This window comes from Castor canadensis, chromosome 5 (genome assembly GCF_047511655.1).
Source record: "Castor canadensis chromosome 5, mCasCan1.hap1v2, whole genome shotgun sequence".
Classification (NCBI taxonomy): Eukaryota; Metazoa; Chordata; class Mammalia; order Rodentia; family Castoridae; genus Castor; species Castor canadensis.
In genome coordinates this window covers 73829986-73846234 of record NC_133390.1, presented here as the reverse complement: position 1 = coordinate 73846234, position 16249 = coordinate 73829986, and the positions used below count along the sequence as shown (strand labels likewise).

The following is a 16249-nucleotide window of genomic DNA, read 5'->3' as shown; positions in this document are numbered from 1 at the left end:
AGCAGGGAAAGTGGAGGGGTGTGGCCTAGAGAAGGAAAAGAGGCCACTGGAGACCTGAAGAACTGTGGGCATGCCCTGGAGCTCCCAGTCCTGTGACACCATGGAGCAGGGCCAGGAAAGTAGGTGGGAGTGGCGTGGGAGATGGTGCCCGAGGATGAGCTGGAGTATTATGAGAGCCTTGGTAGGGAAAAGCAGACACTGGGACAAACAGACAGTCCCTCTGAGGGGCTGGGAGCCCATCAGTATGGTTCCTTCTGGGTCTCCAAGGGGCTTATCAACCTGCCTATATTTCATAGTGTGACTCTCTCCCAAGCATGGGCTACCGCTAAAGCAGATGTTGGAGCTGCCTCTTCCCCAGGGCAGAGGGAAAACCCAGAGTTTCCACAAAGGAACCCAGTGGTGAGGGCTGCTGTCCAAGCAGAGGTAGGGAAGCAGCATAACAGAAGTGGGTTGTACAAGGAGCAAACAGAAACTCTGTGGCTCTGTGGCTCCTGGTCGCCCTAGGCAGGGATGGCTAAGGAGGAAACCTGGCAGCCCTACTTTCTTGTCCCACAGTTAGGAAGCTGGGCCAGCAAAAACCTTCATATCCAGTACTGTCAGTGGCCCAGTGATGCAGGGGCCACTACTTTGGGTGGCCCCTAGGAGGTTGGGGGCTGTAGCAAGGGCAGGGCAGGAGAGGAGATCCACGGTCACAGGAGACCAGAGAGGAAGGGTCCTATTGGCCTCTCTCAGAACCTCCAATCTGCCCTTCGGACTGAAAGAGGCTTCTCCAACCTGCACCAGGGACACCAAAGCCTCCACAGGCCTACCAGCACCTGCAGGAGACACTCTCTGTGCCCAGGGACACTCAAAATGGATAATTCCTGGACAACAGGTCCTGCCAAGAAAATCAAAATGCAGGTCAGTGAGATGTATAGCAAAGAGCAGGAACTTAGAGTCACAAGGCCAAGTTGATGTTGTCACTTACCTACCAGGGAATATAAGCAAAATCCCCTTAGTTCTGGAGCCTCAGGATATTCAAAGGGAAAACTGGGTTGAAGGGAGGGGCTCCCATGTAGAGTTGTCATGAGGATAAAATGAACAGCATCTGTTTTAAAGCAAAAGAACCATAATATTTCTTTGAGATGATCCAGTCCACTTCTGAGCTGGGAGGTTGGGGGCGGGAAGAACGATGGGACAGGAATAGAGTGGGCACCTCCAGTGGTGGGCAAATCCATTCACCCAAAGAGCTCAGGCATCTCTGAAGCCACCCCATCCTTCCTATGGGTCTGCAAGGGCTGGCTCAGTTTATTCAGACTGCAATTTATCGCATGGGCTGACCTGACGGCCAGCCTCTGCCACGGAGTGGATCATGTGTGAAGCTGTGCCAATCTCCTCCACACCCTGGTTTCTGGGATCAGCTCTGAGGCAGAGGCCACGGGGCACAGTTTAACAAGTGAGTGGTTTGTGTCTTCATTGCCAGGAGAGGCTGAGAAGTAGTTAGCCTTTTATGTGCTCAAACAAGTGGTTTTGCTACTGCATCTGCTCTCTGGTTTCATGGTGCGTTGTTAAATTCTTCACACAGATCCATAGCACAGCCTGTGGAGACACTTCTCTGCAGTCCAGGATTGACGTCCTCCAGGCCAGGTCTCCTCTGAGTTTTCAACCTTCACCTCTATTACATGTCTTTGTGTGAGGCTGAGCTGGCCTGGCCTGAGCTGCTGAGTCAAAATAAAGGAAAGCTGTTGGCACTTCACAAAGGTTGAGTATTCACCATTTTCCCAGAGCTCTGAAAAGGCCCTGGGAATGGGGTGTCTGTGTGGCACAAGGCCTGTGCAATGGCAGCCGTGCTCAGGGGGGCCCAGCTGAAGTGGCAGGCAGCTCCCATCTCCACGTGTGCATTTTGAGGACTGTGTAGACATTGACTCACTGTGTTGCTACTCCAACTTGCATAGTAGTTTGTGTTTCAAAAGTCCAGTGACAGAGGGGTTTGGGGGATAAAGAGCTTAGACTTTGGAGTTATTCACTTGCTGGACACTAAGGTGAATAAGTCATGGTCCTTCCATAGTTCTCTGTCTAGTTAAGTGACCTGTTTAAGATCATGTGACCTGGAAGTGAGGCAGTGGAACTAGAATCCAGGTCTTCTGAATCTGGGTTTCCCTGGCAGCCCTCAGCCGTCCACAAACAAACCTCCTCACCAGCCCAGCCCGTGTGTGGAGGGAAGAACAGAAGTGTTCACAACCCCTGAGTCACTCTTCATTCATTTCCTAATTAAAGGACCAGTTAAGGAATGCTGCCATTGTTCCAGAACAGCACTGTATGTTCACAGTAAAGCATGAAATAGACATGGCCAGCCTTTGGCAGTTGAGACCTCACCATATGCAATAGACATTAAATAGTTACAGAAAAGTTCCAAGAACCAGTGTGGCAGGTGCAATGTGGAACAGCCCAGGGGGTAATGAGAGTAAAACAGTGGGGAGTCATTTCCATTGGTCAGTCCCGGAAGGTTTCTCTGAGGAAGTGCTGTGTATGAGCTGAGACCTGATGGCTGAGGAAGAAGCCGGGGAACGTGCGGCAGACATGTGCAGGCAGGGCAAGAGCAAGTGCAGATCAGGAAAGAGCTCAGCTCTTAAAAGAAGGACTTAAAAGAGGTAGGTGAGCACCTGATCCTGCAGGGCTTTGTAGGCTGTGAAATAGATTATGGGTCTTAAGTCACTAGCGTGAGCAGACAGTGAGGGGCTTAGGTAAGAGGGACATGTTCACATTTTGGAATGGTCTTTGAAATGACCTTTGAACTACTGCTCTGTACACTGTGAGGAAAATGCATTAGGAGGAGGCAATGGTGATAGGAGAGATTACTTAGGAGCTGGTGTAGGTGTCTAGCCAGTAGATGCTGTGGCTTGGCCTGGTGGCAGCAGCAGAGATCTGAAAATGCAAAAACAGCAAGGTGAGCTCCCATAAGAACCCCGTCCCAAGGACTGCTGCCTCTGCCAGGACTTTGAATTTGTAGACAAAAATGGCACAATGCCAGACAATGTTTATTGAGCTAAGGTACTTAGCTAAGTCCTTTGCATACTTTACCTCACTGCTATTACTATTATTTGTCATCCTGCCAGTTTTATGGTAAGGACCCCAAACGTCAGAGAAGTCAAGTTACTTGCCCAAGTCTCACAACAAATGCTAGTCGGTCTAACTCTAGAACCCATGGTCTTAACCATTCCATGGCCTCAATACGTTATACCATTACTTGTCCTAGTCAGGATCAGAAAGACCCTTGCTAGGGGGTGTCAAAAGCACCATGTCTGGCAGGAGTCAGAGCAGAAGCAAGAAAACAGCACATTGCCATAGTTCCTGCAATGTCTTCTTCATTCCTTTATCCCCCAAGTCAAAGACCAGATGACCTGTGTTCAAGGGAACATCACTGACATCATCCCAGCTTTCTTAGGCCCCCCTTTTATTCCCTCTCCAGTAAGTGGAATCACCCCCTCTCAACTGACCCTAAAATTGACATCAATAAGAAAAGAATGTAGAATCATGCTTCACCTTCTTTTCCAACTCTGCCTGCTAAACTCCCAGCAAACAATGCCTGTCGGTCACTGTGCCTGTCAGTCAGGCACTTCTTCACCTTGGCCGTTGCTGCATGTCATCTGATCTCCTTTCTCCCAGCATGTGGGAGATGATAGCTCCACAAGCTCTAAGACTAGTGACAAAGTCCCAAGACCCACTGCAACCACCACATACCAGCCCAGCTCCCACTTTCTTCTCTCTCTTGCCTCCCTCTCCTCAGAAGTTTGACCTCCAGCCTCTGCCATTGTGGTTTTGGAGCTCATCTCTCCTGGCTCCCATTGGAGCCAGGCTAGGGTTGCTTCAGGGTATTTGATCACTGTCTGCTACAGTGATGGTCATAACCTCAGGCTAGAACTGTCATGTCAGCCTCATCCTTGCCCGGGGGACCACCATGACAGGAGAGAAACCTCACCCTACCTCCAACCTCAGTTGAAGAAGCCAAAAACATCTGTTGATTCATTCAACAGATGTTGATGACATAATTACTGTATACCAGGCACTGTTCTAGGCACTGTAGTAGTTACTCTTAGGGTGTTCTCAGTTAGCATCTTTCTTCATCTTCAGTTCTAGCAGCCATAGAGAGAAAATTCCTAGTGGTGGATGCCACACTGGTCACTGTTAATTCTGAGGGAGATACACACACGAGTAGCTCTTGACTCTTCACACAGGTTGGCAAGGCTGGCAGTCCTCTCACTCCCTCTGCTTCTTCACACCTTTCCCAGCACCTGCTGTCCAGGTGTGAATGCCTTTTCTCCTCAAGGCTGTCCTTACAGTTGGGTGCTGTGCTTAAGTTCTAGCCTGCTCTAGGCAGCCCTGCCAAGAACCCACCACACACCCAATGGAGAAAGCACAGAAGGTAACACATCATGGGAGATCTATTTTTGGGTTCCCCACCTCCAGTTCCAGGAAGAGCTCAAGACAAACAGACCAGGTGCTAAGAAGCAGGCTCAACCCACAGGGCACACAAGGCACAGGCTTTGTTCTCTGTTTGGGGAGTGACTTCGCTGCTCTCTTGGAATGTTATCTTCCATTATCTATACCACTGCGGCCACCACTCCTCCTGAATCAGCCACACACCCATCAATTCTTCATGCCTGTGGAGTCACCAAGGAGGAATGCCTACGAGGACTTTCAATTTTGCCATCCTTGGCGCCCCGGAGGCATACACAGCCGCTAGGTGTCTCCCACCTGGCATAGCTCAGGGAGAGTCGACTTTGCTGAGACTCTGTGACTGCAGTGGGGGCAGAGAATGGAAGATGGTCTCAGGGCCCATCTTATGGCCACCTTCAGGACCCTCACCATCCCTTGGTGAAGTCGCCTTTCCTGACAGAACTTCTTAAACCTCTCCATTTTAGGCTTGATCACACATGTCATCAGTTACCCATAAGGTCAACAGTCATCACAGCTCACTCTGACATCATCACAGAAAGGAGACACCAGGAAACTAAGCAGAAATGTTCCAGGGTCACGATCGGACCCTGATAATATGCCAGATTTGTCCTGCACGTGGGAGGCCAAGAATGTAGGGCAGGTCAACCACTGTGGCTCGATGTCTACCTCAGCTCTCCCTCCACTCAGTGACCATCCCAGAGTGGAACAATGGCTCACATCTTCAGCGCCTTGGCCTTCACATTGGAGGCCCCAGCCTTGCTGCTTACTAGAGATGTGATGTTGGGAAAGTTGCTTAGCCCCACCTGTAAAATGGGGGTCACTATTAGAGAAGCTATAAAGCACTATATGAATATGAGGTATTAACATTTTTATTCTTTATAATCAAAGTGTGCCTACTGGGAACAGTAAAAAGCAATCTATTTATGGGTTAGTTAATCACAAAAGTCAACTGACACTCAAGAACTCAAAGTGAAGACAATGTCCCTGCTGAAACTGCTCTAGCATAGAAGCCCCAGGCACTTCCTTCTCACAGAAGCCACCCTCCCAGAGAGACCGACCTAGTGAAAGAATTCTTAGACACTCAGCCACAACCAGAGGTTAGCTATCACCAAGTGGCCTCTCTCTGAGGAGGGGCCCTGGATTCTGGCATCCTTATCACAGTTGAGGGGGGTGACAGGAGCAACTCTAGTCACCAGTCTCCATGGCTCTGATAAGGCCCAAGACCCATGCACTCAGCCTCCAAGCAATGCCTTCCAGTGTAGACGATACAGACCACTTTCTAAAGCATTCTTGCTAAGGAGACGAGAGGAGAAGCTCTCCTTCCTGTTTCCTGTAGCTGAAGATCAACACAGCAGTAGTGGAGAAATATTAGTCAGCTTTCATTACGATAACAAAATACCTGGGGCAGATTTATTTATTTATTTTTTTAAAAAGAGGTGTATTTAGCTCAGAGTTTGGGATGCACGGTGCAAGCTCTGGTGAGATGGTAGAACAGTAAGAATACATATGGGAGTGAGCAATCACATCACCAAAACAGGAAGCCAGAGAGAGACAGGAGTCCCACAATTGCTTCCCAGGGCACATCTCCAGTTGACCTTCCACTTGCCCATGTCTTAAAGGTCCCACTACCCCACTGAGAACCAAGCTTCCAACAGAGAAGCCTTTGGGGGACAAAGTCACACCAGACTCAAACCATGGGTATGAGGACTGGAGTCAGGAGTGGTTAAGAGGCTGCAGCGAACAGTTCGAGTGACAAGGATGACACAACAAAGCAAGTAAGAGGATATGAAGAGTTGGTACCAAACTGTGATGCTGGGGACAAGGAAGAGGAAGGGATTGAAGATGACTCGGAGGCTTCTGGTTGGGATATCTGGGGACTGTTAACAATTAACAGAAGAAAGGAAGATGGAAGAAATAGTTCCAGGAAAGTTCCACTTGTACATGTGGCATAGGACAAGCTAGGCAGGAAGTCACTGGATGATGAGTCTGGAATGTGGGTTAGAGGTTAGGAAGCACTGTAGCTTTGTAAGGCATGAAAGTAGGTGCAATGGAGAGAGAGAGAGAGAGAGAGAGGTAGAGACAGAGACAAATAGAGAGAGAGAGAGAGAGAGAAAGAGAGAGAGAGAGAGAGAGAAGTAGGACAGGGGAAAGGCCTGAAGCTGTCACCCAGAAGCTCAGCTCCATGTGTGGGCTGAGGTGGAGAAGGACTGGGGAAAGTGGAGGCAGGAGATACCCATTCAGCTGGAGGACCATACCATGCAAATATCGGGGGGCACTGGCCAAGGGGTCAGCGGTCAGCGCTTCGTAAATACCATGCATGAATGGATAAATTGATGATAATTAGGAGAGTCTGGTTTCAGTGAGGAGGCTGTGGTGGAGGGCAGAGCAAAAGGAGGGCATGATGAAGCAGGGATGGTGTCAGCTGCTCTCTCTAGACACTTGAAGATGAAACAAAATGTAGACAAGGAGGGCACAAGATGGATGATACTTTTATCTTAGGTCCAAAGAGACCTACATGAGAACAGGGTTGCAGGAGAACTGAAGGATGAAGTAATTCAAGCAGATTGGAACCCGGGGAGGGGTGTAGCTGTTAGTGGAGGTCATTTCTTTACTAAGACGAAATGGGGACTCGGTAAAGTCAGAAACATTTCCTGATGGAGAGGGCTTTGGGACATGGAATAGGTTGAAGATGGGTGGCTTTTCAGTGAAGTGTAAGATGCATGTAAGAAGCGGTGGAGAAAGGAGCAGATTCTCTGTTTCTCTCAAACACCAACCTGTGCAGGGAACTCTTCAGCTCTCTCCTCTGCATCTGTGCTATGTTGCAACAGTCTGGAGAGCCACATTGCATTCTGGGAAAAGACAAGGTCAGTTCATTCCCCCAATGTTTGGGCACAAGGTCAAGACTGAGAACATGCTTTAGAACACAGCTTGATCGAGACCCCAGATTTTTGTGCCTTGCAACTTCCATACGACAGTTTTAGCTTACAAACACTTTTGAGGGGGTGTTGGGGATTGCACCCGAGGCCTGGCATATGCTAAGCACACATTGTACCCTTGAGCTATTCTCCGAGCCCTGAGGAGCAGTTTTAAAAGCAGATACTATCACTTCAGTATTAGAATTACCCTGAACACCCTGGCACAGATTCCTGGATCCCATCTCATAAATAAAAAATTAGGCTCCCACTATCAACCCAAGGGTACATTTTTAAAGCTCCCTCAGGGATTTTGACTTATCTTGACCAAAAAAGAACTTCTTATCCCTCACCAAGGTAGGGTACCTATCAAGGTAGGCACTTGATAGGTACCTACTACCTACTCAAGGTTAATAGTTTGAATTATCTGCCAACTGTTTCTCTAAAGAGCTGAATAATCTGTTGAGGGAGTGGCTTAAGAGTTATTGTTTAAATAGTGACAAAAGACAAATACGATAACTGTAGTTTGTGGTGATTTTTTTTTTGAGCTCAGAAGAGATGCTTTTTAAAAAATTATTTATTTATTTATTTATTTTATTTATATGTGCATACAAGGCTTGGGTCATTTCTCCCCCCTGCCCCCACCCCCTCCCTTACCAGCCAGCCCTGCCCCCTCCCTCTCCCACCCACCTCCTCGCTATCCAGCAGAAACTATTTTGCCCTTATCTCTAATTTTGTTGAAGAGAGAGTATAAACAATAATAGGAAGGAACAAGGGTTTTTGCTAGTTGAGATAAGGATAGCTATACAAGGAGCTGACTTGCATTGATTTCCTGTGCATGTGTGTTACCTTCTAGGTTAATTCTTCTTGATCTCACCTTTTCTCTAGTTCCTGGTCCCCTTCTCCTATTGGCCTCAGTTGCTTTTAAGGTATCTGCTTTAGTTTCTCTGCGCTGAGGGCAACATGGTTTGTGGTGATTAATGCAAATCTCTTCCTTCTCACGACAAGCCTAACAGATTTGGGGACTTTGTGCCTTCTCCCATAAATAAAACCATGTCATTCACATGAAGCAGCTCCCTTCTGGTCCACTGAGCCAGGAGATTCTAATAAATCAATCAATCAGGATTAGGAAGTTCTTTTAAAAAAAAGCCATTTGAAAGGAGGACTGCCAGGTCATGGCCCTGTTTGGCAAGATTTTGAATCAGTACTGCAATGCAAAGCATTTTTCAGAGGGAGGCTGTTGGGAAACGGGCCCCCTCATATATTGCCAACAGGTGGTAAGGTGGCCAGGATCTTTCTACCAAGAAATTTAGAAATGCACGAATATCATGAAAAATTGTATAGCAGCATTAACCAGTAATTCCACTAACAGAAATTTATATGAAGGAAATGGGCTGAAATAATGAAAACAAGACTGAGCATTATGCACAGAGAAAGTTGTCAAAACTTCATTTATAATACACACTCCCTAAAAACAGCCAAAATATTCAGGAATAAGTTAATTACAAGTTTTCCCTATGATGGAATATATATTTAATGATTTTTTTCTTCAGCATTAAATTTGTCTATATTACCAATCAGACATTTGATCAACTTAATTATAAATATTTAATATTCAAAGACCATGCCCAATTTTCCACAGACACATGGATAAATACACACACAAACAATCACATACAGATACTAGTCACACATGGAATAAGCACAAAGTAAGATTTATTAAGGAAAGACTTGTAAGCCACAAACAGGATCATGACCCTGAGCTGTCATTATTGCAGAGAAGGGGGCCCATTGCAGGAGGAGCCTCAGGAGGGGACTTGTCCCTGTGCTACTGCTCTAATCTACATGGACATGGGAATTTAATACCAGAAGTTTCCAGCTGAGGGGCAAGGATTTGTTAGGAAGGAGGTTCTCTAAAGCCTGGCAAGAAGAGTTTTCACACAGCACCAAGGTTTTGCTGTTGGCCTGAGCTCACCCAGGCTCCAAAACGGGGAAAGAGAAAGAACTACCACCCAAAATGCAAAATATTGGGCTCTCCTCAGGGTATGCTTACAAAAATAATAACATGAAAAAATGCTTATAATATCAGCTAAAGTTAAATATACTGGGCACATTAAAATTTTGGAAGGAAGCATAGCAGTGTAGTTTTCTGGACAGTTAAATAAAGGTCTAACTATATATGGTCTTTCAACTACATATGTTTTCTAACATGTATTAAGTGAGTATCTTCATTAATATATGTCAATGAAGACATCACTTTCTCCATAAAGATGAGACACTCACTAGTTAGATTTATATTTAATAAACAGTCTAAATCTTTCTTTATATTTTTTGTCACTACACAAACATTATAGTTTTAAAAATATTATTTCTTTCACTGATGCAGTGATTTTTTTTAAAATTTTGACCATGTATATAGAACTTTGTTTATAAGTTATAAGTTTGGGAGGATTTTTCTTTTCTTGTTTTGGTGGTGCTGGGGATCAAACCCAGGGCCTCACACATGCTAGGTAAGAGCTCTCTACCATGGAGCTAAATTCTCAGCCCCAACTGGCTTTCTTATGTAAACGGTTATATTATCTGCAAGCAATCATAGGTTTGTTTCTTCCTTTCCATACAAAAAAAATCTTAGAATTGTCATACCTATGTTTATTTTTCTTGTCGTATTTTACTGGTGAGACCTCCAACCTAATGTTGAGTAGAAACAATAACTGTTGGCATCTTGGTCTTATTTCCGATTTTAATGGAAATATTTCCAATGTCTTATCTTTATTGTGTTGACCATGGGGTTTTTATTGATATGGTTGATGAGGTTAAGGTAGCTAGCTTCTATTTTTCATTTGCTAGGGCTTTTAACAAGAATTTTATCAAATTCTTTTTCTGTATCTCTGGATAGTCATGTTTTCCTGTTCACTCTGTTTCTATAGTGATTTACATTAATTCTTATATTCATCTTGCATTTCTGATTCCAATATACTTTTTAAAAATCCAACATTGAATTTGGCTTACTGATATTTTGCTTAGTTAGGATGCTTCTATCTATGTTGTCATTAAGATGTATTAACCTACAGTTTTCCTTTCTTATACTGTCTTTGTTTAGTTTGGGTTTTAAAGTTACAGCAACACTGTAATATTAGTTATAGAACATCCTCTTGTTTTAAACTCTGGGAAAGTTTATGTAAAATGGAAATGATCTATTCCTTGTCTGATAAGAATTGCCCATAAAATTATCTTGATCTACATTTTTTGGTGGGGTGGGTAGATTCGCTTATTTATTTTTCTGGTGCTGATGGAGATTGAACCCAAAGCCTCTGCCATGCTAAGCATAGGTTCTGCCACTGAGTTCTTCCCCAACTTCCTAGATTCTTTTTTAAAGTGCTGATAATTTAAGTTAGTTTGTATTAGAGTTTTCTATTTTTTCTCATCCATTTTTTTCTTTTATTGTTTTTACATTGTTTCCTGCATGGTTTGTCTCCTCAGTCATTGTTCACAGGACTCTGGGAAGTTGTGGGAATATGCAGGCAGAGACTCAAGGCCCAGCTTCTTTGCCAACATTGTGGAAAGGGACTCTCATCCATTTTTGTTGTTGTTGGTACGGGGGTTTGAACTCAGGGCCTTGCACTTGTTAGGCAGCTGCTTTACCATTTGAGCCATGTGCACAGTCCTTTTTGCTTTAGTCATTTTGGGGAGAGAGTCTCAAGTTTTTGCCTGGTCAGACTGGACTACAATCCTCCATTTATGCTTCCCACCATAGCTGAGATGATAGGTGTGCAATGCCATGCTGTTATTTGTTGAGATGGGGATCTCGCTAACTTTTTCCCTGCGCTGGTCTCCAACTGATCTCTACTCTCAATCTGTTTTTGATAAGTTATATTTTTTAGAGAAATTGTCCAATTCACCTAAACTTTCACACTCTTTGGAATAAATTCATCAGAGCATTGTCTAAATGTTTTTCTGAAGTTATAGCACCTTCTTCATTCCTAATAATTTTCTTTTCCCTCTTCTCTTCTCCTTCATTTCTTTTTTTCTTTTTTAACCTTGCCAGGAGGTTGTTTATTTTATCATCAAAGAAACCAACTTTTGGATTGATTGATTCCACTTTTAATTGTGTGTGCCAAGATCCATTCTGCTGTTACTCTATTCTTCATTCTGCTTGCTTTTTCTTCCTAATTTTTCCAATCTGTCTTTTTCACTTTATGCAGGAGAAACTCAATTTAGTGTCCTAAGATCTTGATTTCTTTCCCCTTCCATTCTTAAAACTCAAGACCATGCTGGACATGGTGCTGTATACCTGTAATCCCAGCAACCTGGAAGGCAGAGATAGGAGGATTGAGCAGACCCTATATGAAAAACAAACTAAAACAAAAAGGGGTGTGGGCATGGCTCCAGTGGTAGAGCCCTGAAAAGCAAGGTTGTGAGTTCAAACCCCAGTACTGTCAACAAACAACAACAAAGCTATGATCTTAGAAATAGTGAATTCCTAAAGGGAATTAACTCAACTTCTTCACTCCTGAGCTTTTTCCTTTCTTCTGATCCCAGCTCTGCATTGGAAAACATTTATGTGCAATGTTTGCCCTTGCATGTTTTGTAGTTAGAGGCTAACTCTTCTACCAGACTGTTGAAGTAGAAGCCTATCACTTTTATAAACAAAAATCTTTACTTTAAAAAAATTGGTCTATGTTATCGGGTATTTATTACAACGGAAGTGACAGAGAAAAGATGGTAATTGCTAAAAACCTCCAAGTTCAGAAATTTGGCTTGGAAATAGCTTCTGCCTATTGACCCAAAGCCTGATGACAGGACAATGTTTAGGAATGTCCTTAGGAAAAAGGAACAAGTTTAACAGTAATTGCATAGAGAGTGCTTCTTAATCTAAACCTCATTTGGAGAAATGAAGTTTTGCAATTTTATTGAGGAGAGGTGAGGTATAGACCTCAGAGTCCAATAAGCAAATCTCTCATTGGATTAAGTAGGGCCAAGGACCTTGTAGCCCAGCTCTGCAGTTCCATCCAGGCCTTTGTCCAGACCTCATCAGCTTAGAAGTGTCCCTAGGAAGTAGTTACTATTAGTAAAGTACACGAGCTTGTGGGCGGTCATTTCTAGTAAATGAGAGCTGATTTGTAATGTTAGAATAACACGGCGCTGCCATGGTCACAAATCAGACACATGCTCGAAAGCTGGTGGACAAGGAAAAATTTACTTCTGCAGAAGGGTGTGTGCCTCTGACCTAGGTCAGGCAAGCCAGCACACACACACTGGGGCGGAAGGACCCCTCAGTTTTCACCCCTGATGCAGGACTGCCCCTTGCTCTGAGGAGGGGCTCAGGTTCACAGTCTTCACGACTGACTAAGGCTGAGGTTTAGGGGAGGGCACAGGGGAAGAGCAGACATGAATGGAGAGCATGGACATGAAACTTATTTGAGTGGTTTTCCCCCAAGACAAAGAGGTGACCCATAAGGTGGGAATTTCTAGGATTCTGGAGAAACTGAGGCCTGAAATGACTGTTTGACCTGGAATAGCAGCACCAAGTATATAATTAACCTGTGGGCCAAGGGGACCTTGAAGCAGAGATTCTGCTGGACAATGATTATCCTAAGACTAGCAGTTTGAGTTTTAGGACATCCAATGACAATCAATTCTCTGCTTAAAGGCAAAAATTTTACAGCCAGGGGAAGTGTCACCGAGCACAGAGACAGCTGGGGAAATTAGCTAATGCTCATACAGTGACAGATATATTCCATAGTGTGATACCGGGGGATGGGAGGGGAAGGGGATCAAACCTAGCACCCTGAGATTAAGAGTCTCATGTTCTACTGACTGAGCTAGCTCTTTGGCAGAAAAGACCCAGTTTAGTTGATTGTCACAGTAATCATTCTCCCTCACTTGAAATTCTCTGAGGAAGAGAAAGTGGGCGTCAGGTGTGGTGGTGCAAGCCTACAATCCCAGCATGTGGGAAACTGAGGCTTTAGAGAGAGAACATGAGTGAGAATTACAGTCAACTCAAGGGACTCTACTTGAACCAAAATTCTTCCCTGGGAGTTTCCTTTCTCGGTGAACTTCCTCCCTCCCAGCTAGTGAGTACCAAGGTTAAAAAAAGGGTGAGGGTTTGGGGTGGTGGAGGGGTAGTATAGCACTCACCTGCCCTTTTGAGAGGCCCTGGAATTGATCCTTCCCCCCACAAAATAGTTTGAAAGGCCCAAAGAATGAGTTCCTAAGGGAAAAAGTCTTTTAGAAAGCTCAGATAAAGAAAAAGTTTAGGAAGATGGTACCTAACTAATGTAGGTACAGACAGACAAATATTTTGAATAAAATAGATCAATATTTAAATATTCTGCTTGGGACTTCAATTTTTTTTAGTGAAATTGTCAAGACCAATTTAATTAGCATCATGTTAGGTTGTGACCAGTGCTGTGGTATATGTATTGACTTCTTAGGCTTCTGCCAGATTAGGATAAATGGGAAAAATGAAAAAAATAAGATAAAATAAGCCTAGAAATTTAACTTACTTTCCAAAAGCAATGCTACACGTATGCTCCTCTGGTCAACTGTGGTCTGAAAATGTTAAATGGAAAATTCCAGAAATGAACAATTCGTAAGTTTTAAATGACATTTATTATTATCACTGTTCTATTATATTCTTTTTGTTATTAGTCTCTTACTAATTGCCTAATTTGTAAATTGAATTTTATCATAGCTGTGTATGTATAGGAAAAGACAGTGTATATGAGGTTCAGCACCATTTGAGGGTTCAGGCAAATGCTGGGATCTTAGAACACATCCCCTGAGGATAAGGGGAACGTCTAACCCAAGTTGAAAGTCACCACAACTTACAGCAAGGCATTGTCTCCCTCCACCAGGGACTTCACCACAATTGGTCACCATTCCAATTTAATCTTGCCATTTTCCTCATAATGATGTCAGCTGGGGAAACCCAGAGCGTCAAGTATGCTAAACTGAGCTCTGCTACTGAACCACACCCCCAACTCTGAGATTTCTTTACAAGATAGTTTAAGCCCCTTTTCAGTGGGAATCTTGTGCCTCCACCTGTCATTGTTTCTTGCAGTTTTCCTGGACACCTCCCTACAGGGACCTCTAAACATCTGACCAGGAGCCAGCCTGTTGACCAGGCCTGACTTGAGGGTGGGGGCTCACTCAGCCCCCCAAAGATGCACGGTGTGGAAGGTTAAATCACTGACTTCCAGCCAGGAAGGAGCTCCTTCATGGTGAGGGAAGCTGCCTCCATGTCTTTGTAACCTCTTTGGTTGTTTGAAGGGAAGGAATATTTGGCAATTTTAGCAAGAAAGATTGGCCACTTGGAATCACATCGAATAATTAAAGTTTTAATTTTATTTCTAAATTCCTTGGAAAGGTGATTTTTTTTTTTTCATTTGAGGGACATTCACATTGCAGGATTTATTTATTTATTTTTGGAGTACTGGGGCTCGAACTCAGAGCCTTGCACTTGCTAGGCAGGCAGGTACTCGACCACTTGAGAGCTACTCTGCCAGCCTGTATTTGAGGATTTTAAAAACAACTCATTTATAGAAGGGGACAGGTTGACTTCCCAGGCCTCGAGCATATGTATCAGAACTCTCAGCCAGCCATAGAGGGCCATCCATGGAACCATTACCCTTATCAGTTCTCTGAGTGTTTTGAATTTGGCTAGCCATGGTAAATTTTCCTTCTTTTGGTTACAAAAATTTTAAGTTATTTTATTTTTTATTCACACCTGTTAGTTATACATATTAAGGTGGTTCAGTGTGATATTTCTACACGTGTGCAGTGTGCACTGATCAAATCTAATCTTCCTTTATTTATTCTCCCCTCTCACACCCTTCTCACCTTCCCAACTTCTAGAATTTTACAACTGGCAAACATTGCCTTAGAGGAAACAGCATTCTCACCTTAAGATTCTTCTTTTGCTTTTGCTCTTTTAAGATAGGGCCTCACTAAGTAGCCCGGGCTGGCCTTGACCTCTCAGTCCTCCTGCCTGTTCATATTCTTTAAGACAACATCTCTTGATTTATGGAAAAGGGTTTTCGGTGAAGAACGAAGTTTGTTAAACCTGACTTTACTGTTGTATCAAAATCTTTTCAGCATCAATGTGGTTGAGGCAAAAAGAAGGTAGCTCTGTGATTTTTTTAATTAACATTTTACTTTTTGAAACTAGAGATAATTATTGTGTGTTGGAAAACACCAGAACAGGTTGCCCAACCAATGTAAAATATAAAATGATTCAGACTGTTATCAGTAACTGTCTATTGTGTCTATCTCTTTATTAAGGGCCACATTTTTTGTGTGTGTAAATGTGGTGCTGGGGCTTGAACTCAGGGCCTACACCTTGCACCACTCCACCAGCCCTTTTTTGTGATGGGCTTTTTTTCAAGATAGGGTCTCACAAACTATTTGCCCAGGCTGACTTCGAACTGTGATCCTCCTGATCTCTGCTTCTTGAGTAGCTGGGATTACAGGTATGAGCCACCAGCATCCATCTTAGGGACCACACTATGACTCTTACAGGCCCTAGGCACTGTTGCCTTCTATAAAAGAAAAAATTAAAACATATTTTATAGTGTTGGACTAAAGAGATCCAATAGGGACTGGACTCATTGATTATTGTGTTGATTTTTTTTCTTTCTGACTATAAAAGAAATTGTGGGGCCCTAAAAGTATCTTAGTCCTGAGTCCAGTTCTTCTGGGCCTCGGTGATTCATTGGACCTCCTGATTATAAGGTGTAGCACCTCAAAAGCTGTCCACTAAGGTTTGTCTCGAGCTTGGCCACAATCTTTTCCGTGGAATATTGAAAACAAAACAAGAGAGAGAATTCACTCTTGCTACCTGTTAAAAAGAAAGGGTGAAGCAGGAAGGGGAAGTTCTGGGTTTTAAGTACTGGGAAGCA

General features: G+C 43.9%; 1 protein-coding gene, 1 non-coding gene and 1 pseudogene across 2 annotated transcripts in view; 1 reads left to right on the top strand and 2 right to left on the bottom strand.

Annotated features, from left to right (window-relative positions):
* The window catches only part of Muc4 (mucin 4, cell surface associated), a 55808-nt gene that overhangs the window by 1666 nt on the left and 37893 nt on the right, over window positions 1-16249 (top strand). The gene's annotated exons all lie outside the window — the stretch shown is intronic.
* Window positions 8895-8953, bottom strand: LOC141423784 (small nucleolar RNA SNORD78). Its single transcript, XR_012448592.1, has one exon. It is a non-coding gene; the product is annotated as a small nucleolar RNA SNORD78 (small nucleolar RNA).
* Window positions 10800-10942, bottom strand: LOC141423670 (small nucleolar RNA SNORA73 family; annotated as a pseudogene).